Source organism: Octopus sinensis, linkage group LG13, assembly GCF_006345805.1.
Source record: "Octopus sinensis linkage group LG13, ASM634580v1, whole genome shotgun sequence".
NCBI lineage: Eukaryota > Metazoa > Mollusca > Cephalopoda > Octopoda > Octopodidae > Octopus > Octopus sinensis.
The window spans coordinates 48,799,106-48,821,605 of record NC_043009.1 but is presented as its reverse complement, the minus strand read 5'-3'; positions in this window follow the sequence as shown (position 1 = coordinate 48,821,605).

Here is a 22,500-nt window from a genome sequence, read left to right as displayed (position 1 = left end):
ATCCACCTACAAAACTCATCTCTCTCTCTCTCTCTCTCTCTTCCTCTGTCTGTCTGCCTGTCTGTCTGTCTGTCAGTCTCTCATTCTTTCATTCTCTCTGCGTCACTCTATCTCTCTCGTTATCCCAAATCATCTCTCCTTCCTTTATGAATTGCTCACACATGTTCTCTATTCTTACAGTATTTCATCTTCTCATGCCACTAATACGTCCCTGTTTCTCTCTCATTTCTCCTGCTCTTTCTTTCTCTCTCTCCCTCTCTTCTATCTCCTCTCCTCAACACGGTCAGATATACACGCACACACACCCATACACACATTTGTTCCTCCTCATTCTCATTCACTAACTACACTTCTGGATGTCTTCCTATTTTAGATCGTTATCACACACACACACACAAACTCAAACCGAAACACACACACACACACACGCAAACACAGAGATATACACAAACATACGCAGTCTTTCTCTCTCTCTCTCCCTCCCTCTCTCTCTCTCCCTCCAACTCTTCTATTTCTTCTTTGAAAGATACACAAGCATGTGGAGTACTTGTGCATGTGTTTGTACGTGCTTGTGTGTATACATACCAACATGTACATGAGTGTATATATCCATTTACGCACACACACACACACACACAACACACACAGATAAGAAGAGCAAAGAAGGAGAGCAAAAAAAATGGAGAGCAAAAAAGCAGAGTAAAGAGGGAGCAAAAACAGGGGAGCAAGAAAAGGAGAGCAAAGAGGGAGCTAAAAATGAGAGCAAAGAGGAGAGCAGAAAAAGGAGAGCAGAAAAAGAGAGCAAGAAAGGAGGGAAAAGGAGAGCAAAAATTGGAGAACAAAAAAGGAGAGCCAAAATAAGGAGAGCAAAGAAGGAGACAAAATAGTAGAGTAAAAAAAGAGAGCAAGAAAGGAGAAAAAAGGAGAACAAAAAGGGAGAGCAAAAATGGAGAGCAAGGGAGAAAAAGGAGAGAAAAAGAGCAAAAACGAGAGCATAAAAAGGAGAGCAAATAAGGAGAGCAAAAAAGAGAGCAAAAAAGGAGAGCAAAATGGCGACAAAAAGGAAGGAGAGCAAAAAAGGAGAGCAAAGATGGAGAGCAAAGGAGAGCAAAAGAGCAAGAAAGGAAAGAAACAATGAGAGCAAAAAAGGAGAGCCGAAAAGCAAGAAAGGATAGAAAAAAATGAGAGCAAGAAAGGCGAGAAAAAAAGGAGAGCAAAAGGAGAGCAAAACAGGTACAACAGAAACAGGAAGATAGAGTGAGAGAAAGTTGTGGTACAGCAGGGTTTGCCACCATCCCCTGCCGGACCCACGCCCAGTTTGGGGATCGAAACGGCGATCTTACGACCGCAAGACCGCTGCTCTAACCACAGGGCCATTGCACCTCCACTATGCATAGAAACATATACGCATTTTTTTTTACTTGTTTCAGTCATTTATATTGCGCCCATGCTGGGGCTCCGCCTTCGAATTTTAGTCGAAAGAATCGACCGCAGTACTGATATTTTAAGCCTAGTACTTATTCTATCGTTGTCTTTTGCCGAACTTCTAAGTTACGGGAAGAGATACGCACTAACACCGGTTATTATGTAGTGAGGGATTGACAGATGCAGACACAAAAACACACGCATAAATACAGACACACACACACACACACACATATATATATATATATACTTTATCCAAACAAGAAAACAAAAAGACAACAACGCAAGGACGTGGAACAAATAAAGTATTATTGGACGCTCAGGAAAGAAGGGAAGAAGAAGGGTTTGACGTTTCGAGCGGAGCTCTTCGTCGGAAACATAGGAGAAGGAAAGATCCCGAGAAGGGAAGACAGAGGGAAAAAATCGCTAGTGATACAGACGAGGTCACATACTAAAATATACTATATATATACACGATGGGCTTCTTCCAGTTTCCGTCTACCAAATCTATTCATAAGGCTATAGTGGAAGACACTTGCCGAAAGTGGCACCTAGTAGGACTGAGCCCGGAACCATGACTGTACATATGACGGACTCTCCCGTCGTTAGACGACATATGAGAGTTCGACAATTACTTACCGAACAACCACACAGATCATGCGTTTATAGTGATCAAATGTTTGTGTAAACATAAGCTCATTCCCTACATCAAATCGACATTACCTGTACAGGTGCAAATGGGTGCCACATGTCAGATGACGAAATGATCGTGAAATGGAGTGCTTTGCTCAAGAACAAAATGCAATGCTCTGTCGAGGACATCGAACCCATGATCTCGCAATCGAGAGTGCAAGACTCTAACCACTGAGCCATGCGCCTTCCCTACACACACACATATATATATTTATACACATGTACGTATATAAAATTATAGACATATACATATGTATGTATGTATGTATGTATGTATGTATGTATGTATGTATGTATGTATGTATGTATGTATGTATGTATGTATGTGTGTGTTTTATGTGTGAATTTATGCACGTATGCTTGTACGTATGTTATCACAGACTCCACCACAATATAGGGACCAATGGTAAAATTTGGTAGCTTCTGTTGGTTAGTTATTTGGTTTGAAAGAGATCCCAAACCTGGATCACGGTATTACTGTGCTTAAGATACATTAGATGTAATTCCTGCTTGAAAAAGGTGTGGGATGGCTACGGCTAGAATTACTTTGAGGTTCAGTGCATCAGAACATATTTCTTGCATTGTCAGTAAGAACAACAACAACAACAATGATTCTGTAACATACATACAAGACAACGGAAAAGCCTGTTAATGATTGTTCGACCTACTAGAAATAGCAACCATATCTCAATAAATCACTGCATGGAATCTCGACAAAAAAGAAAAGGGAGAGAGAGAGAAACAGAGAGAAGGAAAGAACGAAAGAAAGAAAGAAAAGTAGGAAGAAAGAAAGAAAGAAAGAAAGAAAGAAAGAAAGAAAGAAAGAAAGAAAGAAAGAAAGACAGAATGAAAAGATACTAGTTGGTCAGACTAGTCAACGCGGTCTCTCGTACACTGTGGTGTCCGAATAAAAAAGAGACAATTAATAATGGACATGATGGCCATTGTTGAAATATCTTTGATCATAATTCTCCTACATCAGAGATGACCTGTGGTTAGCTCCACTACAACAACAACGCCAACAACATGGCTTCTGTCACATGACAAATGACTTATACAATTGTGGAATAAGTGCTGTCAGTGGTTCGATTGCCACTTACACGGCAAGTGAACAGCAGTTCATATGCAAATATATCTCATGCACAGGGTGTCGTTAATATTCTTGTAAACGATGTTATAACCTAAGAAATTCGACAGAATAGATTCCATTTTTCATTTTAGGTCTTCAGATTTAGTTGTTATGCTCGTGAAATTCCTTCCTATTTCGGGGTATATATAGGAATGCTGACAACGGCAATATATTAGGCCCAGTTATAAATAACGTTTTCTTTTGTGGGCCTGTCACATTTGGTCTAAATTTATGAATATCTACTCGAACTCAGTAAGCAAATGAAAGCTGTGCTGTCTTATTTCTCACTGTTAGATGAAGAGAGAGAAAGAGAAGGAGAGAGAGAAAAAAGGAGAGACAGAGATATAGACAGACAGATAGACAGACAGACAGACATAGGCAGAGAATCAAAGTGACAGGCAGATGGACAGAAAGACAAATTGGCAGAGAGACAGAGAATATCTGTGGTCTTTTGTGTATTGTTCAGGTACACTAGAGGGCGTGGGTGGTTAAGTGATTGATAATGCAGCAGACAAGCAGGCTAGTGTTTGATGGTTCAAATCGGGGGGGGGGGGACAGCAATACAATGGAGTCTCTATCTGCAAGTCATTCGATCTACAAAAATTTTAGCAGCCAAATGTCCCTTGCTATTGTTCATCGCAATCGGCTCCTGCCTTAAAGAAAAAAACGGAAGTACACTTTGAAGAATCTGAACCTAGATGTATTTGTGTGTAAGAAAAATAAAGGCGATGTTTACGGCTGGACGCTTTTGATCATGTGTTTCCTTGATCAGAAATGATATGGGGTTAAACTTTAACTAGAGCAAAACCCTGGAGCTATACTTTCAGTCTGTAGACAAGTAAGACCCCAAAGAAAACTACTGGTTCATGGTAGCAAGATCAGTACTATTGAGCTGATCAAAGTTGCTATAGCTTACAACAATATTGATTAAAAGATTCTGTTTTGTTTGTTTCTTAAATAAAAGAGAGGAATTCTACCTGCCAGACGAATGAGCTAATGAGACAACCTTTACTTGGTCACTCACTCCACAGAAATAACAACCAAACTCTCATCTGATTTATTAAATTTGTGAAATAGTCACTTTCGACCACCTTTGATTATGATTCTGTTGAATCTGGGCTGCAGGGATCTAAACAAAGGCGGTGAATTTGGCAGAATTGTTAGAGTGTTGAATAAAATGTCTTGCACACACTTGTCATGACTTGCCCTGAGCTCTGATTTCAAATCCTGCCGTGGCCAGCTTTACATTTTATCCGTTCGGTGTCAAGAAAGATGTTCTAACTCAGGGCGATGGATTGTTGGGATCGTAAATGGGATTTGTTCGGGATCTGTAAATACCAACGAAGATACTGGTGTCAAACTGATGCGGACCTACACGCTCTTGCGTCAAGCTGATGAGGTCTTTCCCTTCCATAAAATATAGGTAGCCTGGAAAGTAGAAACTACTACTGCTACTACTACTACTACTACTACTACAACTAGTACTACTACTACTACTACTACTACTACTACTACTACTACTACTACTACTGCCTCCTTAACATATTACATGGGGAGTATCTCTCTCTCTCTCTTTCCCTTTCCATTGCTCTCTTTCTACTCCCTTGGCACGATTTAAGTGATCCTAGAGGTAAATAATAATTTATGTTGGTAAAGGTCAGTCACTGTTACAAACAATAAGAGCATTGCTTTATTCATATGAATCCCGATTGCCAACATTGACTAGTGTGATACTGAAGGGCAGATATAGAAAAATAAGAAGGGCAATGTCATGTTGATGGTCATATACTTACTAAGCTGAATGCATTATATTATGTGTGTTACTACAACAATTGTCCATAACATATCAGGGGTGTGATGGGAAGTTGTTATATTGTTCTCGAATATTAACGAAGAGACAGAATGAGTCAGTAGAAGGTGGGATTATCTAGTATATAACCTGTTGTTGTTTTTTCAATTCCACGAATGGCGATGAGTCGTCAAATTGTTTGTAGTGTTGCAAAACATACGGTTATTCTTCCGGCTTTTAACGTTCTGATTTAAAATCTGTTGTGTGGACGCCTCGTGAGGATGAAGTAGGCTAGCCCAATACGTAGATATAGAGGGAGAAGACTAGCAGTCAATGGATTAGAACAGTAGAGCACAGTTGTGAAGAGTCGAGCTGGAGTAGCATTCGTCGAGAGAATAGTTGAGAGCAGAAGAGAAGAATAGGAGAGCAAAAAAGGAGAGAAAAAGGAGAGCAAAAAAGGAGAGAAGAAAGGAAAGAAGGGAGAGAAAAAGGAGAGCAAAAAAAAGAGAAAAAGGGGAGCAAAGGAGAGCAAAAAAGTAGAGAAAAAGGAGTGCAAAAAGGAGAGAGAAAAGGAGAGCAAAAAAAGGGAGAGCTAAAAGGAGAGCAAGAAATGAGACAAAAAAGGAGAGCATTAAAGCAGAGCAAAGAAGGAGCAAAAAAGAAGAGCAAAAAGGAGAGCGAAAAATAGACAAAAAAGGAGAGCAAATAAAGAGCAAAAAGGAGAGCATAAAAGGAGAGCAAAAAAGGACGCAAAAAAGGAGAGCAAAAGGAAAGTAGGAGAGCAAAAAAGAGAGAAACAAAGGAGGGCAAAAAAGGAGAGAAGAAAGGGAGAGAAAAAAGGAGAGAAACAGGAGAGCAAACAAAAGGAGTGCAAAATGGAGAGCAATTAAGGACAGCAAAAAGGAGAGCAAAAAAAGGTGAGGAAAGAAGGAGCAAAAAAGAACAAAAAGGACAGCAAAAAAGGAGAGCAAAAAGGAGAAAAAAAGAGAGCATTAAAGGAGAGCAAAGAAGGAGCCAAAAGGGAGAGCAAAAAAGGACAGCAAAAAAGGAGAGCAAAAAGGAGACAAAAAAGGGAGAGCAAAAAAGGAGAGCAGAAGAGAGCAGAGAAGTAGAGGCATCAACGTGCGACAACAAAATCCCACCATGATTAATTTGTCTTACACCCTTCAGGATAACAGTCAACTGCTGTGGTCTCTGAGATCAGAAATTGGTTCCCGCAAAAGTTGGTACGACGCCTGAATTAGAAGCAGTTATTTAACCTTTTAGATAAAATGTCCGCTCGTTCAAGTTCTATTTAATCGGAACCTTATTTGATCTGCCGTTTGCGGCCATCTTATCTTTGATTAAAATAGAATGGAATTAGAACTACATTGTGAAGGAGCTCGGATCATGATTCGTAAAACCCCAAGTTCGATTCCCAGCGACGCGTAGTGTCCTTGAGCAAGACACCTTATTTCACGTTGCTCACATTTATCCCAATCAGCTAGTTTAAAAGTGTTATACCTGTAATTCAAAGGGCCAGTCTTATGTATTTATTGCCCACAAGGGGCTAAATATAGAGGGGACAAACGGATTAAGTCGATTACATCAACCCCAGTGCGTAACTGGTACTTAATTTATCGACCTCGAAAGGATAAAAGGCAAAGTCGACCTCGTAATATTACGATAAAATGATTGGTAGCCTGACTCACAACAACAACGAAACAACAACAACAATGGCAATACTAATAAATGGTAACAGCAGTAACAATAATAACAGACTTCTAATCGTATAATAGTTCTGCTTGTCATAGCGTTACTTAACCCGGCAGTAACGATTTCCCGTGCTTAGAGAAAAAGAGGGAGAGAGAAGAGAAGGAAAAAGAAAAGAAGGAGAGAGAAAAAGAGGGTGAGAGAAAAAGTGGGAGAGAGAGGCGTCCATGACGTGAGGTGTGATGTTCTGATGATGAGGTTAAAGAGAGGTACAGAAAGAGAGGAGGGCGAGAGAGAGGAGGGAGAGAGAGAAGAGGGAGAAAGAAATGAGGGAGAGAGAGGAGGGAGAGAGAGGACGCACAGAGAGTAAGGAGAGTGAAGAGGAGAGAGAGGTGGGAGAGAGAAGAGGAGGGAGAGAGAGAAGGGGAGAGGGGGCAGAGAGAGAGAGAGGAGGCAGTCAGATGAAGCAGAGAGAGAAGGGAGAGAGAGAGGAGAGAGAGAGGAGAGAGAGATGATGATAGTGTTGGTGTTGGAGGTGTTGGTGGTGGTGGTGGTGGTGGTGATGGTGGATAATGGAAAGTGCATTTTTTTTTGCTCATTGAACTAATTTTCTTTTATATCACTTATCACTTTAATGCATGCGCATAAATGCAATTTCGTGAAACATTCAAACTTATTTACGTGGCAGATTGATACAATTTAACTAAATCTTATATCATACGTACGAGACATTTTTGTTTTGTTTATGAGGAAAATGGAAAAATAAGAGAGAATATTTATTTTATGAGTGCTGTATATTAAGTCTATAAAATTGTGCATAAAGTCTATAAAGTGAATATATAAAATGCATTAACTAATAATCATATTCCAATTTCTTTCACTTTTCAATGAATACCAGATGAGCGACTATCTTTCCATACATACAACACAGACTACGCTTTCAGGTCTTTTTGGATAAAGTTTTTTTAGAAATGACCCAATAAGTTTACTATTAGTTCCGTGAAATATTCACGGGGTCCGCTAGTTTTTAAATATTGTCCAAATGAATACGTATTTCCGTATATGCAGTACGGAGAGTCTCTGCACCTGTTGAGGGAGGTATATATTCTGCCTATATGTCTGTGCACACCTTTGAATGCAGTGTATGCCAGAAGGTTTGGAAATCCAACGGAGGCCTCAAAAGACATTTTAAGATTCAACAAAGAGCAGAACTTATCTGCAGCTCTTGGTGGTCCAAATCCGAGGGTGCAATCTATGTGGGTGTCTTTTCAGAACATTGTCTGGTTTAAAAAGGCCACATGAAATGCCATGATGGCGATACAGGATGTAGGTACAGGAGGTGGTCAAACTCTGCATAAGGAGTAGACAACCACCATATATATACATACATACATATATACATACATACATATATACATACATACGTACATACACACAGATAGATAGATAGATAGATAGATAGATAGATAGATAGATTTCGTTGACCAGTCCGATGCTCAACTGGTACTTGTTTTATCGATATTGAACGGATGAAAGGCAAAGTTGACCTCACTGAAATTCGAACGTAAAGCTGTATGGGATGTCGCTAAGTATTTTGCCCAGCGTACTTAACGAGTCTATCTACTCACCGCCTTGCAGGTAGGCAGGGATATTAATGTGTGTGTGTGTGTGTGTGTAAGAGAGAGAGTGCGTGTGTGTGTGAAAGAGAGTGAAGAAGAAATAGAGTGTGTGTGAGAGAGAGAAAGTCTGTGAGAGAGGGTGTGTGTGTGAGAGAGAGAGAGAGTGAAGGCGCAAGAAGGAGTGTGTGTCTGTGTGTGTGGGAGTGAGTGAAGGAGAGAGAGAGAGTGTGTGAGAGAGGGTGTGTGAGAGAGAGAGAGAGAGCGAAGGCGCAAGAAGGAGTGTGTGTCTGTGTGTGTGGGAGTGAGTGAAGGAGAGAGAGAGAGTGTGTGAGAGAGGGTGTGTGTGAGAGAGAGAGAGAGCGAAGGCGCAAGAAGGAGTGTGTGTCTGTGTGTGTGGGAGTGAGTGAAGGAGAGAGAGAGAGTGTGTGAGAGAGGGTTGTGTGTGTGAGAGAGAGAGAGAGCGAAGGCGCAAGGAGTGTGTGTCTGTGTGTGTGGGAGTGAGTGAAGGAGAGAGAGAGAGTGTGTGAGAGAGGGTGTGTGTGAGAGAGAGAGAGAGCGAAGGCGCAAGAAGGAGTGTGTGTCTGTGTGTGTGAGAGAGAGTGAAGGAGAGAGAGGGAGTGTGTGAGAGAGAGTAAAAGAGAGAGAGTGTGTGTGTGCGTGAGAGAGAGGAAGTGAGAGCGCGTGAGAGAGAGTGTGTGTGTGTGTGTGTGAGAGAGAGAAGAGGGGTACACGTTTATAAGATACTACTATGTGCTAAGTACAGGTACCCATGTTTGGCCAAAACGGCATACTAAAGGTCGGGTCAACCAGTGATGCGTCAAAGAATTCTTTATGGTCAGATAGTGCTGTTGTAGGTAGTGACCACCATCATGCAGATAATGAAACTAGATTTCTTTGGCTTGAATTTACCTTAAAATCTGTGGATCGGTGAACTGCAACGAACAGGCTTTGAAAAAGTTATAGAGAAAAAGAAAAGTGTATGGTTAAAATGTTTGAGAAGGATTGATCTAGTGATCTGTTTCCCTTTCTGAAAGACGACAGGGTTACATTTGAGGTTATGATTCCTCTGCTGTTTCTAACATATCATGTCATTACCTAGATCCCTTTCTCTCGTGCTGAGTCCCTTAGGTCCGTGTTCATATGAAGATCATTGCGTGCGGCAACATTTATTTGTATATGTGTGTTATTTGCTTTCAATGTGCCTTTTTTTTTTCTCTTAAGACGGTATGAGGTGATCTGAAGGTAGGGAGTTAACTGTTATATCTAGCAAACTGATTGACCATATAGAAGTTTCTCATTCACTGGGAGATGTGAATTCAGTGTATGGATGAAGGAAAACGTGGTGCTCTTTGAACGGTTTATGGAGGAGTGATATCATAATTCAGAGGGTAACTATGCGGGTTGGAGGAAGGTAGATCAAGCAAAAATCAAAGTTATGTGCATTTCTGGAGAATAAAGAGACAATAATGCCTAAACAAATGATTAGTAAAAAAAGGTGTTTATAACAATTGTCTATGTCGTGTGACACAGTGCATTGTAGCGACAATAGCAGAGAAAAGCAGATGCTGCGAGTGAATTAATTTAAAGGTGAGTTATAGAAATTGGCAAATTCGCAGACATAGAATCCATTGTCGTAATCTAAGAAGAAAACGAGAGAGATATCACTTTGGTGATTGTCAAATTATTTTCTTTTTCGGCTAAATAAGACAAGATCAGCGCTTTTACCACATCAGTAAATTAACCATCTGCTGTGTCTATCTAGTGCAATATTTGTTATCTTACTAATAATATAGCATTTGCTGAATAACTATAGTAAGAAAGAAAGGAAGAAAAACTCAACTGCCGATATCTAAGGCAAATAATATTTGATATATATATTGGAAAATTACATCTCTATAAAGCAAAGATATTGAATATGTGTATCAATTGTTATTTAATGTGTCTTTATTATAAATAGCTATTAAATAGCTTTGCAGCGAACGAAACTGAAATTTTACTGACAGAATGTACGAAATAGATTCACGTTCGGAAAAGTTCTATTCACAGCAACGGGTTTGATTTAACATGTATAGGAATGAATAAATCAATAGAAATTTTGTTAATAAGCAAGTTCAAATATGTTTCTCTGGGTATTGTTCAATAAAAAGGAAAAACTATCTAAATAAATAAAATTTTGAAATATACATATATGCATGTATGCAAAAGCACGACTATTTTTCTGATATATATATATATATATGTATAATTTGTATGTATGTATATAGATATATATATAGATGTGTATAGTATGTATAGTATGTAGTTTATGTATATTAGTAACGTTATGTATTGTTATAGGTCTAGTAAATATAGTTTGTGTTATATCTGATTTAAAAATTATAGATTAATGGATGTCTGATGTGAATAGGTTAGCGTATAAATGTATATGTATTTGGACATACAATGTAAGAGAGTACAGCTATGCGTATATAAGTATATATAAGTAATATATATATATATATAATATATATAATATATATACATATATATATATATATATATATATATATATATGTGTATATATGTATGTATGTATTTATGTATATATATATATGTATATATATATGTATAATATATGCTGATGTGTGTATACCTATGTATATGTATACATATTAATATGTGTGTGAGTGTTTCTCTGTGTGTGTGTGTCTTTCTGTGTGTGTGTCTGTCTCTGTCTGTGTGTGATGTAACTGGCAGTGATATGTATGCGTGCGCAATGTATAACTACACACCAGTTTATGGCTTTATTACGAAAAATACATTGATTTGTAGTTTCAATGAAAGAAACATTATTTGTATATTGCGCACAATTACAGACGCACGCACGCACGCACACACAAACGTGCACGCGCGCACGATCGAAGCTACACACATAAGCACAAACACACCACACACACACAACACACACACATGCACACACAACAACCATATAGTTATATATATATAGTAAGTGAAATATGGGAGCACGATTGGAAACAAATTACTCCATTAAAGCATGTGTGTACCATTGTAAGATCATAACCACCACCACCATCACCACCACCACCACCACTAACACCCACACGACCAGGACCACTACAGCCCCTCTCCCCTTACCACTACTACTCCCACCATCCCCAACATCATCATCATCATCATCATCATCATCATCATTTCTGTTTTTGAATTCTTTTCGTCTGTAGTTAACGACATTTTTCTGTTAGTCATGAAATTGCTCAACCATAACAACAGAATAGAAGAAACAAAAAAATTCACATTTATATGAAACAGAGAAGATATGGAAACCCTCTCCATTTTACTCTGTGATTCCCGGTTTCCTCTCGCTGTTTATTAATTTTTATTTTTATTTGAGTGGCTGTGTGGTAAGTAGCTTGCTAACCAACCACATGGTTCCGGGTTCAGTCCCACTGCGTGGCATCTTGGGCAAGTGTCTTCCGCTATAGCCCCGGGCCGACCAATGCCTTGTGAGTGGATTTGGTAGACGGAAACTGAAAGAAGCCTGTCGTATATATGTATATATATAAGTGTGTGTGTATATGTTTGTGTGTCTGTGTTTGTCCCCCTAGCATTGCTTGACAACCGATGCTGGTGTGTTTACGTCCCCGTCACCTAGCGGTTCGGCAAAAGAGACCGATAGAATAAGTACTGGGCTTACAAAGAATAAGTCCCGGGGTCGATTTGCTCGACTAAAGGCGCTGCTCCAGAATGGCCGCAGTCAAATGACTGAAACAAGTAAAAGAGTAATACCTAGTTGGAATTGAAACCCCGAACCTAGGATATAAATCTTGATGAAAAACGAACCACTCCAGCTCGTGGCCGGTTTTTATGTTTGAGCGATAATCAGTGATGACAACGACGAGGACCACCACCACCACCACCACCACTACAACCACCACCACATAGACAAGCACGATCACCACGGCCACGATGGTGATGATGAAAACGATGATGATGATGACGACGACGACGATGAGGATGAAAGCGATGAAGATGATGAAGGTTGATGATGATGATGATGTTAATGATGACGATGATGGTGATGACGACGATGATGGTTGTTGTTGCGATGGTAGCAGCGGTGGTGGAGTTTGCGACGACGTTGAAGATGATGATAATGATGATGGTGAGGAGGAGAGGAGGAGGAAGATGAAGAAGTGGAGGATGACGTCGATAGGGGTGGTGTTGGTGGTGTTACTACCATTGGTGATAATATTGAAGTGGTTGTTGGTGTTTAGACCCACTTTAGACTGCACTGGACATACCTAAGTTTAAATCTACACCGGCCGTGATCATCACCTCTACACTTAAGTCTGTTTCTTCATCGAAGATCACAATATTCTATGCCTTCCGTTAGTATGAGAGAAATTTGGCTATTCTATTAGTTTGAGAGAAATTTGGCTACTGTCTCTTGCATGCCGAGTGACCATTCGGAAGCTATCTCATTATTAATGCTGACCACGGTGGTGGAAATTATGGAAAGATGAAGATGGTGCCGGTGATGCTCTTATATTTCAAGTTGAGTATTGTCCTTCTCTATTCATCCAATCTGGTATTATTCTCCGTTAAAGCAATCTTGAAGTTGTTCCTTCAGTCACCCATGTAAATGACTAAATTTTTTTTGTCGGTACCCTTGAACTAAATCTGGTCCTGGGCCCTTCCACTTCGGTATTTTTCCTAACACCTTATTCGTTAATGCACTAGTTAATCTCATATCTGACTACTTTTCCCTCGCTACTTTTTCCCTCACTTTCTTTAACCATCCCGCATCTCCATTATGATTGGCTGGTTTATCCCAAATATTACTCCAGAACTTTCTAGCCTCTGCTGCATTAGGTTTCTCATCTTCAGTACTTCGTTCTCCACTATTCATTTGGTTATAATATATCTTTTGTATTGTTTTAAATAATCTATTCTGCTGATATTGATATATCTTTTCTGATATCTGTAGAGCTTGTCTGCCACTGCTATGATACACTGTTTCAACTCTTCTATTACTGTCCCAAATCCTTTCTCTTTGACTAAGTATCTGTTCACGAAGGAAGATTTGCATCTTGTGTTTTCTAACTTGTTCAGTTTCCAGGCTCCTATTCTACTCGGATATTGTCTTAAAGTCTTCACTTTATTTTGTAGTCTCATTTTCCACACTTTCTCTTTTTTAATCTTTCCTTGAGAGATATCTAATCTTCTGGTGATCACCCCCCCCCTGCATAGATCAGCAAATTAGTGTCTCCTATATTTTTAGTATATATCCTACTGTCTTTTAATGCTGGCAATCTTCTTCTTACTTCTTTACTCATTTCTTCCTGCAACTCATCTAAAATCTTCCGATTTTTCTCACTTAAATCACCTAAGTCATTGATGCCAATTGTCCCTTCCTTATTAGTAGCGCTATTATTATTTTTGCCTTTAGATTCTTCTTTGGCTTGAGCTGTATCTCATATGATGTTTGTCTTTCCTACTGCTTGGATTTCCTTTTCAGTTCTCTTGTGATCTCTTCTGTCTCTAACTCTGTCATTCACTTTCTTCTCCTAATAGCATTAACTTGATCAACTAATCCGTGTTCAGTCACTTGAAACACACAACAAAACATCCGAAATTGCGAGGATGATCCGGTTCTTGACTGAGGATAGAAAGCTTTGAATGACCCGTCCTTGTGTTTTTTGCATCGTCTATCTGGATGGTTTGTTATCCCTTTTTGTATCACCTAGTTGTCCGGATGATTTGCGTTCTTGTCCCATTGTCCCATTTTGTATTATATATATATATATATATATATATATATATATATATATATATATATATATATATATATATATATATGTATATTTATATATATATATGTATGTATATATATGTATGTATGTATATATATATATATATATATCTGTATGTGGAGGCGCAATGGCCTAGTGGTTAGGGCAGCGGACTCGCGGTCGCAGGATCGTGGATTGGATTCCCAGACCGGGCGTTGTGAGCGTTTATTGAGGGAAAACACCTAGAAGCTCCACGAGGCTCCGGCAGGGGGTGGTGATCCCTGCTGTACTCTTTCACCACTCTTTCTCCCACTCTTTCTTCTGTTGGCCTGCTCGCTTAGCCAGCAGGGTGGCGTCATTGGAAGGCTAAAACAATGCGAACGCATTGTGACCAGCGATGTGTAACAACATCTGATGGTCTGGTCGGTCACGTGATCACGTGATATATATATATATATACGTATAAGCAAAATCCAAATAAGCAAAATATTTGAGTTTCCTCAGTTGGTTTACATTTAGACATAGTTTTCTTTCATTGTTTTTGCAGATTCTTAATTTCTGCTTCGTTGTGGTTTCGAATTTGATCTATCTTCCCAGCAGCCCGCTGTTACACGCCCATGCTGCAGTATTTGTTTTATCACCATAATTATAATTGTTATTGATGTACCATCAATCAACTATTTCATTGTATTTATGAAACAATGTTATTTATGAAATAATATCAATATTATTATTGTTGTTGTTGTTGTCATTATTATTATTATTATTATTATTATTATTATTATTATTATTATTATTATTTCTCTTTATCACAGATTTTGTTGGGGCTCCTGGAGTCTTGCATGCTTAGCGCGCTTGCTATCTGCAGCCGACCGAATCACGCTATCCGTTTTTTCCGCCATCTAATACTTTCCTGATTATTCTGACCGTGGCAAGGAGGCAAAACTTTTGTCGCAGGTCTACTGGGCACTCTATTCCAATTTCCTTTATATTCCTCTTGAGGCCTTCTGATACTGTTCCCAAGGACCCAGCAACAATTGGCTCTATCTTCACCTTCTTTTTCCATAGCCGGGCTATTTCGTACTTAAGAGAGTTATATTTATCTATCTATTCACCTTCCTTCTTGACTATTCGTGGGTCAGAGGGGCATGCAACATCAACTATATAGCACGTGTGGTGCACCTTGTCCACCACCACTAGGTCCGGTCTGTTATGCTCTAGCACCTGATCTGTGTAGATTGGGAGATCTCAAAGGATTTTGCTAGTCTCCGACTCTGCTACTCTGTGTGCTTTGTGCTCATACCAGGTCTTGCCTCTCTCTATCACCCCACTTTTCGCACAGTTTCCTACCTAGCACTTTCACTACCTGATCGTGTCGCCGCAACTTGTAGTGGTTTTGGGCAAGTCTAGGGCATTCGTTCATGGTATGGGCAATGGTTTCATCCACTCTATTGAAGATGTGGCACAGTGGAAACACTTGCCCATTCCTAAGGTTGGCCCTCCAGTTCGTGGTCAAAACTTGGTCTTGCGCTGCCAGTACAGTGTTCTACGTCTTTTTTTAGTGTTCCTTTCCTCAGCCAATCCCACCTATTTTTTCCAGTAACTTCTGATGTGGTTATATGGAATTGATTGTGTAGTCCCTTCTTGCATAATTCTTTTTCATGTCCTTTTTGTACTTCCTTCCTTGTTTTTTTCTCTGCTTTCAATACTCCCTCGTTCCGAATTGTCACTAGCAAGGTTTCCTTATTTTGGGCTAGGAATCTCATTAAGCTTTCGAGTTCGATATGCATGCAGTCTTCCACACTTATCAGTCGTCTTCCTCCATTTACTCTCTTCATCTATAAGTAATTAATGTCTGTACGTGGATCGTAGGCTCCATGCTACATCGTTAGGAGCTTTCTTGACTCCCTTAGCAGGAATGTTACCTTGCGGTTTGGTGACAATAAGTCTCCTCGAATCGCAAGAATCTTTCTAATGATTCTTGTCGAATAGAAGCTAGTACTTTTTCTGTGGGTCTAAAATCCGAGTGTCAATTCCAATCTCTTTCAGTCTCTTAGGTAGCATTTTGGGTGCTGCGTCAAGTGCACCAATTGTAACAGGAATAATTGTCTTAGTCTTCCACCATCTCATTCACACTCATAGTTATCAATTTATTCAATTTCTTTGACATCGACTCTGTTATCATATGATATTGCAAATTCTATGATCTTTACATTTTGTCTTCTATATTCACATCTTGTCTTCTTGCTTCAATAGTACGGTCAGTCTTCATGGAGAAGCCCCTAAAGAACCTGCAATTCTTATTCTCTTTTACAGTCTCTGGTTCGTGTTCATACTATTATCTTGAGATTTCACAGCCACACCCTTAACAAGCATCCCAATGCACACTTTTACCTATACAATCCCGCCTGCACTCATACTCATTTTGTGGTGAGTGTTTCCATTCACTCAAGAATTGATTTATATTTGCACTTTCTGTTTTCTGAAGCCATACATTCGATTAGCATTCCAATGCACTCTTTTGTCTGGAGAGTCATACCTGAGCTTATACTCATTTTGTGCTAGGTAGATTGCATAAACTCAAGTGTTGATTAATATTTTCGTCGTCTGTTTTCTGAAGCAGCACCTTCCACTAACATCACAATGCACTCTTTTACCTCAACAGCCATGCCTGCGTTCATACTCATTTTGTTCAAGGTGATTGCATTCTCTCAAGAGACGATTAATACTTCCGGCTCATTTCTTGCAGATTCAACATTTGTTATCTCACTGAGTTTTCTCGATCTTTGCCTTTATCAGATTCGTCCTAATGGCTTCTTCCTGAGCGGCTATAATTAGTGCTTCAATTTCTCGTTTCAGGTTTCCGCCCCTCAGCCATTGCTGTCGTTCTTCTAAAGTTCTTGATTTGTTGCTTGAATTTGCCATTTAATTGCCTTTCTTCCCAACACCTTTTCTCTCTTGTTTCTATATATTGCTGCTGTATAGGAAAACACGATTTAAACTTCAGTAAAACCCCCCGAATGAAAATCATTTGAATAACAGATCCCTAACAATTAATTTTATATACACATATTTGTCATTCACTTCGGCAGAGATACAAATTGGATGACTAAAATCGTAACCAACGAATCTACTGTTCGCACAATATAGCTAGCCTTCGATATATTCTTATTTTGTGGTATAGTTCATCTAACACTACACAATCAAATGTGCCGTTCCATATTCTAGCCGCGAAGATTTTGCAGCTGTTTCAAGCATGTTTTGAGATCACATTTAGTGTTATAAGTTGTGCCTGGTAAATCCATAACTTTAGAAACGAGAAAAATAGAAAAGAAATGCGTTTTCTACGATACAAACATCATTATTAATAGCGTAAAGTTATTAGTATAAACGTGATAGGTACAGGAAGCAAGAATATAAGACTTGTTATTTTTTATTCTCTCTGCAACACGAAATAGTGTTTACTAAAGTTTCACTACTAAGTATATTGTGCATGTATAACAGTACCACTTTCATTTTGTATCTTCAGAATATACTGTCTGGATATAAATTTCTGCTTTAGGTTCAAGAATTTTTCTCTAGTTTCATTTCTTTATATTATTTTATTTTATTTTATTTTATTTTTTCACTTTTTGCATTTTCAGTATTAGTGGGTAAAAATCGTGTTGCTCTGATATTATGGCTCTTCTCATTGTTATTGTTCATCATCATCATCATCTTCATCATCGTCATCATCTTCGTCGTCATCACTATCATAGTCGTCGTCGTCATCATCATAATTGATAATAATAATAATAATGATAATAATAATAATAATAATAATAATAATAATAATAATAATAAGAAGAAGAAGAAGAACAACAACAACAACAACAGCAACAACAACAACAACAACAACAATAATAATAATAATAATAATATTTTCAAAACCATCTTGTGGCTGTTGTAGTTGTTATCAATAATGATGCTGATAATAATAATAATAATAATAATAATAATAATAATAATAATAATAATAACAAGAATAATAATAATAATAATAATAATAGCAACAACAACAACAACAATAATAATAATAATAATAATAATAATAATAAAACGACTTTTTCAAACGATTTCAATAACGCAGAGTACAGGTAAAAATTATTCCCCCCCACCTACCTCCTTCCTTTACTGGATATTTCTTTCCTTCTGTCTTTATTTATTATTTATTTATTTATTTGTTCGTTTATTTCTTCATTCATTTAATCTTCTTCGGGCTACAGACAAGAACTTCAGCTTGTAATACGGAGGGGGGAAAAATACCATAAACAAGAATTAGAAAACTATTAAACAACAAAATCACAAAAACAGAACCAAAAGTAGCAGCCGCAGTAGTAGTAGCAGCAGCAGCACCAGCAGCAGCAGCAACAGTAGCTACAATGTAAGAAAAAGAAAAAAAACTTTCTCTGAATTTATACATTAAGAATGATTAGGAATTGTATGTGTACGCATGTATGTATGTATGTATATATGTATGTATATAAGTATCTATGTATCTATGTGCATATGTATATATACGTATATACATTTATACACACACATACATTTATATATTTATATATATATATATATATATATATATATATATATATATATATATATATATTTATATATATATATATATATTTATATATATATATATGTATATATGTATATATGTATATATGTATATATATAATATATATATGTATATATATATATATATATATATATATATATATATATATATATATATATATATATATATATATATATATAAATATACATATATATAAGTATGTATGTATGTATTTCATACTTTAGATATTAGAGAAGTCTCGTACTGGAAGGTGCATGACTAATATCTCTCATACCACATACTAAATTACAGACTAATGTATATGTGGAGAGGATAACGGCATAATATTTTTAAGATATGCAAATGAAAAAAAAAATACGAACAGAAATACATAAATACATAAGAAAAAAATAATATACAACTTCATGACTGAATTTATTTCTTTTGGAGTGCTTATACATACACAAATACATACATATATATATATATATATATATTAAATGTAAGTGGATATGTTTAAACTTTACGTATGTGTGTGCGTATATATATATATATATATATATATATATATATATATATATATATATATATATATATATATATATATATATATATGTAGATATAGATATATGAGCTGAGCGATGTCAAGATTCGAGAAACAAAGACAGCCATTTCTTTAAAAAGTTTGAGAAAGTTTTATATGTTTACTTACTGTAAGTTTCATAATGTTTACTCAGTCACTATTATTGTTGTGGAAAAATAGCGTAGACGATTATTATTTTTCATTTGATGGCAGATGATTCTCTATATGTATTTGTGTACGCATGTGTACGCGTGCGTATTTTTTATTTGTGTTTGAGTGTGTCTGCTAGATGAGATTTTCTGTTTGCTATATCGAAAAGATATGCAACCCAACACAATCCATAGATAGGAGAATTTTAAACCTCTGTGCCTGGTAGAACCCTCCAAATTTCCCAGCGTGGTACCCTCGTGTCTAAGCACTTTATAAAGTGTATTGTTCATTTCAGGTTACTTTTAAGGTTGACAGAGCGCTCACTGACGAGCTCACCCATACAGTGTGACGCATACAGTGACGGTACTCATTGATTGACAAAGTATATTATCAATAAGCGAAGTAAATATGTGATCATACTGTACATCTTAACTGACACAGGGCTAAATAGCAACCAAAGCAGCATCAGCAATAGCCGTCCAAGAATTTGGACCTGGAGAATTCCATTTCCAGCGACTTCGGGGGCCACCTCCTAGTGGTGTCGGGCGTCAACGAACAGCCCTCGACTACAAGAAGACGACCAAAGTTTTTTTTTTCCAAGGTCTGGGGGCCTCCCGCCTCCAAGCCCCAGACCATCACCTAATCACCCTTATCCGCCTTGTTGCTTAACAACAACAACAACAACAGTATCAGCAATAGCAAAACCCATAAAACGAAATGGGTCCGTACATTGTTCCTATTGAATCCTGTTTCCACAGCAAAAGGCTTAAAGTAGCAGCTATTCACTTCACTATTTCATTACTAATAACAGCAAATCACATCAGATATAACCAACGATATTGAAAATCATAAATTTACCATATACATCTTACAAAACATAATACTTGGAGGTACATAGATATATAGGTAAATACATAAAATGAATCCGGAAGATTTACGATACAAATAGAAGATATCGTAAATAAAGCAGAATGATGTTCAAACGCTCTTAAAGTAATGTGTCGTATTTTAAGAACAGAAATAAATAATTTTTTACAAACAATGCACTAGATCTATTATGGACAATGCTAATCCTTACTGGATGTTAAATCTCTCAGAAGCAACACAAAGTACGTTCAACAATGCATTATACATCGTTACATGTATATTGACTACAGTAACAAGCCACAGCGAAATAAATAAATAGAATAATTCTTAGATATACAAGGGATATACTTCGTTGTTTCTGTATACTTCGTCCCCACCACCATCACCACCACCACCCAGAGTCCATAGAATTGGCACCCAGGCTTATATAGTAAACGAGAGTGAAAATACAACGTAATTAAATGCATACTGTCTCTGCCTCTCCTCCCAGTAAATATATATGAAATAGTGATCACACACACAAATAACTAGTTCATCAATAATCTACCTGGTTCCAAACACTGGAATAGGATGTAATCTAGCAACAACAACTGCAGAGGAAAAACGATTGTCACGCTCTAACCGAGTAATCCCTGCCGACTTCGGTTGTGGCTATCGCCAGGTCTGCACAGGTACAGATATTGAATCAGCATTTAATGCTTAACCCAAGGTAGATTTTTGTTAGCCACTACTAACGTACTGAAAATCAATCCATATCAGATGTTATAATTTGGTGATTTCTACACCCTAATAGAAGAGGAAGACCCCGCAGTTGCATTGATGCCATTGCCACAAATGCACGCTGTAAAATCGAGGACCTACCAAAGCTAATATGGGGTTGAGATTCATGGCATTGCATTGCATCTACACAACCATTTCTTTCTTCCTTTTTAACTTCCTCCATAGAACAACATTCTTCCTGGTTCCTAACACTTTACCCTCCACCTGTCCCTCCCGCTTTTTCTTTCATACTCTTCTTACTTTTTTTTCTCACCTTCCCAGGCTTTTCTTCTATTTGCTTTATGTTTCTAATGAAAGACTAATATCCGAAACGTTAAGACACTCTTTTTCTCTTTAAGGCTTTAAAATATTACTTTATTTATTAGTGAAAGTTTCTTCTGCCTATTGTGAGGTGTTTCTCGATTGCAACCGTTTCATGAAGAAGAAGGATATTGCCCATACATAAAGTATAACTTGGACAAAGTATACCCTGGAAACTGGCTCTGTGATTCGCGCTTCATAATTCAGCCGACTACCAGCGTGCGTCACTAATGATCAAGTATGGTGTAAAGCTACACAACAACAATAGCAACATCAAAACTGCCCAGAAACACTCCTCAGCGTCTACAAAAAAACAAAACAATGACAAGCATGACTAAAACGCACGATAATATCACCGGTAGTGATATTAGTTCTACTACTACTACTACTACTACTACTACTACCACCACCACCACCACCACCACCACCACTACTACTACTACTACTATACTACTACTTATAATGATAATAATAATAATAATAATAATAATAATAATATAATAATAATAATAATAATTTATCCTTTTATTGGCCACAAGAGCTCACGTACAAAACATTGATTGACATACAAAAACATTCACGACAAAAACAGAACGATACAATGTGTTTTTGTGCGTGTGCACAATATTATGACAGTAGAAATTGACCAAATTAAAACTCCGAATAGGGGAGGCGCTTTAAGGTCCTCGTGGAAAAACCAACGAAAGCCATGGGTGCCTGAACAACAGTACCAGAGAGTGGCTCCCATGGCTTTTTGATCTCAGTTCATTTGAATTACGTACATGTTTCGTCTTGATATATAAAAAAGTGATGAGCAACACATATTCTACTCAATACCACAGATTTGCTTGTCGTTTGACCATCATCATTTGAGCATGTATCTTAGTAGTTGATGATATGTGCATCTCTAATCACGAACAGAATTAGTGGGACAGCATCAGAGCCATGTGTTGATAGGGATTCGTTGGAGTTTGAATAATTCATCTCTGGAAACAAAGGTATTTCTTCCATCATCTTCAAATAAAGTTTATTTTGAGTAGGATGGGCTAATCAACCTAAAGATAATTCTAATTGAGCTCCA